Genomic DNA, 7,042 nt, shown 5'->3' with positions numbered 1-7,042 from the left:
GCTGCGCGGCTCAGAACAACCGGCGCATTCGCATGGAAACCGGTGCGGTAAAAAGAAGGCTCGGTTCAAAGCGGGTCTCTCCGTCCACTGCGAGTCCCCGTCTCATTCCGCAGACGGGCTGTAGTATGAATGGAGCTGCAAGGTAGTCAGTTAACCGGTCGGTCGGCTCACGCATCGGTTTGGAAATCCGCTTTTCTGTTGGTGGGGGTCCGATGGGGAGAAGCCCAAGCGTCTAGTCCTGCGGCAGCGTCTCGCGCTCGGTTGCGGGTTTGTGGTGCAGTGTGTCGGGCTCTGGAGGATTCCGCCGTTCCGCTCTCCGCACACCAACACCATCATTACAGCCTGCGGATTGTGAGGACTCATGCGGGCCCCCTCCCCGCCCGGCGTCCCACTGCATCTCGGTCCGACAAGGGGTTGTCCGTGTGACCCCGCTCGGGTCCACTTTCTCCCGCCCACCGGTCCTCTCCGCCCTCGGGCCTCCGCTGTCCTCGTCTCCCGCTGCAGGGTCCGCGGTGCTAGTGAACCGGACCAGCCCAATTCAGTCTCCTTCCACCTCTCCCTCTTTCTCCTGTCGACACCCCCCCCGCCCCCCGCCCCCCTCGTCCCCCCACCCTCCGCCGAGACAAAGTGCTTCTTGTGCAGTGAGAGGTGCGTCCAGTTCGCCAAAGATAGCACGGGTGAGAACGGAAGCTGCCTTTCAAAATAAGCAAACGCACGGCCCGCGGGTTATTACATCCCTTAGTTACTGTTGCTAGGCACGTGCCTCTGTCTATTCTCACGTGACACTTATCCAGTTTCCAGTAATTAAAATGCAACGAAACTTTACGCGTAAAAATACAACTTTACCCTCCTAATGTTTTGACTTTTTTTTTCAAAAAAATATTTCAAACTTAATGCTCAAATTTTTTCTAGAATTTTTTTCTAGAATTTTTTGTTTCCCTCAAATTGGCCCTAGTATTCCTCCATAGTAATGCATCCAGCTCAATACTTTAAAAGCAAAGGCCAATAAAAGGGTGTGAAACATACACACAATGGCTACAGTATGTGGTTATTTGAAAGGCAACGCAGTGGCCGGATTCATGCCTCAATGTCCATATTTAGTCAACGAATTGATTAGTTGAGCAGCAGAAAAGTAACCGGCACCTGTTTTGATAGTCTGAATAATCATTTTATTCTTTTTTTAAGAAAAAATTCCATATATTACTGTGTTTTTGTTTTCTCACATGTGAAGATTTGAATTGTTTTCCTTTTCATACACAATAGTCAACTGAATATGTTTGGGTTTTGGACTGTTTTGGACATTTGAATGCATCACTTTGCTATGTGGGAAATTATAACAAGCATTTCTCGCTATTTTTCCGGTGTTTTATAGAGCAAACGATTAATTGTATAGTTAGAAAAAATAATTGGCGCATTAATTAAAATAATCCTTGGTTGCTGCCCCAACGCAAACTTCCCCGAACCAAAGTAAAGAGAAGGACAGAGCTGCTATTGTTTACAACATGACCTGCAGCATTTTGCCAACTGGAAGATTTTGGATGCAAAACTGCATGTTTTGATGTACATTAGCTTTTCATGACTCACGATATACTGCTACTGAAATGTAGAGCAGAGTTTTGTGTCTGATAAACGCATGGCTGAAAACGGGGCATCATGCACAATTACTGAGGGCTCTTACGCTCCAATCCTGGGGTTTACAAATACTCAACTGCTGTTGAGTATGAAACAATGAATGTTCTGGCATATGCTTTATGATGGCATCTTGTCTCTTATGTGCAGAGAGCGTGGATGGATTAACACCTGGGCCACAGGATAGGATATCTTCCTTTCTTTAGTCTTACTTGGGGACCCATTTCCGGTTTCATCTGGAGTTGAACGTTTGTTCAGATGCGTATTATTTTGAAAGTCCCGCTTCAGAGGCCCGTTTTTACTCCTGCTGGTTTGACGCCGGCTGCTGTAGGAAAATGAAGCGTCTCCCCCTTGGCTCCCCGCTGAGATCAGCGGCGCGAGGAGCTGCCGCCCCCTGCCGGACTTTGCCTGCACCGAGCGAAAGAGGCTGCACGGCGACCGAGACCCCCGCTGCCTCTGTCGGCCGGAGGGCCACACCCCGGCTCCGCACACGAAGCCGCCGTCTGATTCTCTACCAATTTCTTTTCCGCGAATCAAAGCAGCCTGTTCACACTCTGCCCCGCGATACTGAATCCTTTTCTGCTTTATTCTGATTCCCCTGCATAATAGCAGCTGCAGTGGTCCACACTATAAAATGAAGCCCTGTTGACCTCATTTGGACAAAATTAATGTTCAGGCTTTATTGCAGCTGCTTTATTTCCCACACACAAAACGTGTGGGTGGAGGCACACATTGGGCATTTTAATGGCTTTTCAACTTGGCTGCCAGCTCTGCTCTGCTGGATGTGTGTTTGACTGTGTCTGAGAAGTTGGTACCTTCAGTGTTGTGTTGTCTAGTCTTGGCCAAATGGGGGCCCAGACTAGACAAGAGGGCCCTCATTTTGGCCTGTCTTCAAAAATAGTTCTTTCTGTATAGGAACCACGGGAATCTGCACTATGAAACTCTACATACAATGCATACAATATGCAATATATTGTAAAACATGCAATACAGTATAAATATATACAAATATGCAGCACAGATATAAAAAAGGAAGAATTCTCATCATAGACACTTATTGCCTAGTTAGGATTTGGATTCAAGGGAATTTTAAGGTCAGGTTAGGGATAAGATTAGGCATTAATGTAGATGTAAATGTCCTACAAGGCTTTGTTTGTGTGTGTGTGTGTGTGTGTGTGTGTGTGTGTGTGTGTGTGTGTGTGTGTGTGTGTGTGTGTGTGTGTGTGTGTGTGTGTGTGTGATGGACTATTAAAAATCAATTGCTTTTATTTTCTCCCAAAGCAGAGAGGTGTCTTGTACTGAAGGAAGTGCTGTGAATTTTCATGTATTATTTAATTATTTTATTTGTTTATTTTATTATAATAGATATGAATACAGAAGCATTCACACATAGGCTATGCAAAGACACTTTTATCTACATACAATAAAAAGCGGAATATATATATATATATATATATATATATATATATATATACCATTTTAAATCCCTTTTTTTATTTATAATATACAATACATAATTTTGTTTCCTCTTTATTTTATAACAGTAAACACGGTATAAACAGACCTCCTACAGTTATCTCACAGACCCCCCCTTTCCTTTTGACTTGATATACAGGCTGATAACAGTTAGGGTAGCTGAGAAATGTGGGCTACTCAGAGGCACCCGCTGCACCCCGCTGGGAATCTTGGAGGGCAGCGTCAAGGTCAGACCAGCGGGCAGAGGGGTGCCATGATGGGCCACTTGGCTGAGGTCATGTGGCAGCTGCTCTCCGTGTCTCGCTTCCAAACGAAGGTGCCATCATGGAGGTCTGTGCAAGGAGACAGGCAGGCAGGGGCGCAGGAGAACAGAAAGAGGGGAAGTTTTAAATGCTCTGGTTAAAGGTAGCTCTTAATAATCCTCCATAAATTATCTTTATCATATTCTTATCCTCTACGATTGAATGACCTATTCCAACTGTTCTCAGTCTTTATGCTAAGCTAAGATAACCTGCTGCAGGTGCTAGCCTTATATTTGGCGGACAAACGTGGAAGTGGTTTCAATATTTAATCTTCTCATCCAAATTTCTGCAAAAAAAAAAAAGGATAGAAAATCCCAAAATGTCAATGTCATACTGGTCCTGTAAGTATACACAGCGGGGGAAGTATCCTCTACTTAAGGAAAAGTACAGTGTTTTGGGCAAAATATGTATTCATATTATTATTTTACTAATGTTTAAATTTGTAAACAGAATTTTAATGTTGTAGTTGGTCAAAGCGGAGAAAATTTTAAGTACTTTATATACTTTCGGGTAGTTTTATTGATAACAGTGCGTCACATTTTATAAAGTGATCATAGGTCGTGTGTGTAAAATCTTAATCTGCAAAGCAATTATAGCTTTTAAATAATTTCAATGAAGTAGAAAATAGAAATAGTACAGAATATTTGCTTATGAAATGTACTGGAGTAATAAACTTTAATTTTACTTCAGTAGTGTCCTTGAGAAAATGTACTTAGTTACTTTCCACTACTGAGTCAATGAGTGCCCCTCAAATACTGTAAATTCAAGTGTATAATACCCAGTGTCTCTTTTCCTGTATATAAAGCAGCCTAATGGACTTTGAGTGACAATACAGACCCCAAAGTCGACATCTAGTCACCTCACAGCTGAGCTGGCTGGCTCGTGACCATGGGTTCGGATAGATTATATAGCGACAACTGACCAAAGAAGAAACAAAGAGCAGGTGAGGGCGGACTAAAAACCCTCCAAGATCAAGCAGCAACCGTCTGTCGTAGAGACTACTGCAAGCTGTAGCTGATGTCCTCTCTTTTTCTTTGTTTGTTTCCATCCCAAAAAGGTAAGGAGAAGAATGGGGGCAAAGCACTGAGCTGTCGCCTACCCATTAATGAAAGCAGCGACAGCAGAAAGTGCATTACAAGCAGTTCCCCGACACCAAGGCCTCATGTTTTTTTTTTTTCCTCCTTGCGTGTATATGTGTCTGTGTGGAGACAGAAGGGAGTCGAGTTGCGTCAGAAATAGCCCTCCCACCTGCTGAGGATCACTGAAAAAAAAAAGAAAAAAGAGAGATGACAGAACATCTGTTGTCCCCCCGCGTCTTCCTCCTTTTATTACCTTTCATTGCTCACTGAGGTATTGTCTCTTTAGCTCCTGTTCCCGCTCTGTTGTCTCTGTGTCGGAGAGCAACACAGTTACGGTTTGACACCGTAGCACTAATGTAACCGGAGCCTTGCTGGTGTATGTCAAAAGAAAACCGATCTGCCACGAGATCATTTTCATGACATGGCATAAGCAATAACGTATTTAAAGGGATAACCACGGATAAACCAGAGACAGAGAGAGACAGACACTCCTCCGTGTTTCATGTGACTCTTCCAAAGATGTCCTTCCAGCTAATGCTCAGTTTCCCAAAAACATCTTAACACTGTGTGAGGGTAAGCCAGTGGAAAGAAGAGAAACATGATGCTTAGGGGTTAAGTGATTTGCAAGAAGTGTCAGAGCTCAGGCTGAGATTAGCACTCATGCTCTGGAGTCTCGATAAAGCCGGGACAAGCAAACGTTGACTGCAGAGGTAGAAACGAAAAACAGACATTTAAATATGACAGGATAAAGATGTCATCTGAGGTGAAGACGTCAGAGCGAGCACAGGCCTTTTAGTGAACAAAGGAATTCACTAATTTGCTGCTCTGCATCCTGCCGGCTCTCCTTGTGGAAAAGGGGATCAATTTGTTTCATATACAAAGAGCAACACAATGTGAAAAATTCTGAAATGAGGTGAACGTTTTCTGCCAAAAGGACAGAAAGCTTCCCGACGCAACTTCCCGACCGGCGTGTCCCGAATCCAGCCCACACACTGATTCTAAGCATGTTTTGAGTGTGTAGTGGAAAAGTTACACAGGAAAAGTTACAGTTTTTCTTCCACCAAAGACCAAAGTCAAAGGCAATTGCTGATTATTACCTGACTGATGTATAGAAACTCTGGAGGACTGTGGCACAGCGACATCTTCAGATTGAATGATGCAGTTGTAACTGAGGTGAGCGTTGGAAGAATTATTCCTGTTTTAAAGATTTTCCCTCTCCCCCTCCTCCTCCCACTCTTTGTCCGCCAGTTTATATCCAGCCCAAATTATATCCTGTATTGTCACTGTAGCAGCTATTTAAACCTGTCATTCCTCCTCCTCCTCCTCTGTTGAACTCAGAGCCACTGTTGCAAAAATGGAACAACCTGTTGTTATTTCGGGGCAATACGTAATCACACCAACTAGTATTTTTATCATTATAACTGTGATCAGAATAGATCAGATGTCCTAGAGGCTAATGCCTGTTATTTAACCTTGATAATGTCACTCTACTATTCCCCAATGATAAATGCTAATGACAAGAGCTAACAGCTACTGCATGTCTGCAGTACAGATACAGATATATGGCCTGCCTATCATTTACCCTTGTACATGTTGACATGTTTGACTAAATAGCCAGAAAATACACAATAAATAACTGAGGTGAATTATTTCCTCAAATCTAATGTTGTGAGTGGACAGTGTTACTGAATTCATGCTACCACAGTTCAAAGCAGCCTGTAATGGGGAAGGAGTCCTATTCTTAAAATGTGATTCAACGCTTCTCCTATGCGCGAGGGCTTCGGGTGTGTATCGTACTCAACAGCTGTATCATTACTCAGAGACTGGGCACTGTTTTCAGTAATAATTCTTCTTACTTTAACTGTAACCCATTAACTTAATGACTTATCTGATATGTTTAGTTTACACAAGTTAAAAAGGAAAAAGATTGATATCACTTTAATAGCCTATCGTCACCAGCCAGCTAACTCTGCTCCCTAGAAAGACTGCAAATGAGGGGAAACCGCTAATGCTAGGCTACCATCAGCCTGCCAGCACATCAGACGCTCGCTAATTCCAACCATGTCTCCTAGAAATTACATTTATGTATAAATAATTTCCAACAGCAACTACATTTTGAGGGACACAAATTGCCGGTCGATTTACGTTTTTCCGTAACATCTTGTTGATTAACGTATTTTGCAAGTTGAAATAATTTTGATACTGAACCTGATACTAACCTAAGTTTAAAACAAAAAATAATTTGCCAAGTAATCCCCTATAAAACTAGGAATTAACATTTTTACACTTGGTTTTTGTATGGATTAAACAAACAGATAAAATGTATTCAATAATTGGCCAGTAGGTGGATTTATTTATCTTTGGACAGAGCCAAGCTAGCTGTTACCCCCTGTTTCCAGTCTTTGTGCTAAGCTAAGCTAAGTGGCTGCTGGCTCCAGCGACATATTAACTGACAAGAAAGCGAATAAGCCTCTTTGTCAAGGTTTCAAACTTTCCCTTTAAGTTATACTCCTAAATGTGACGGATCCATTGGTGTCAATATTTGTGACTATGATA

The sequence above is a fragment of the Xiphias gladius genome, chromosome 2, assembly GCF_016859285.1.
Source record: "Xiphias gladius isolate SHS-SW01 ecotype Sanya breed wild chromosome 2, ASM1685928v1, whole genome shotgun sequence".
NCBI lineage: Eukaryota > Metazoa > Chordata > Actinopteri > Istiophoriformes > Xiphiidae > Xiphias > Xiphias gladius.
Note: the sequence above shows the minus strand (reverse complement) of the source record.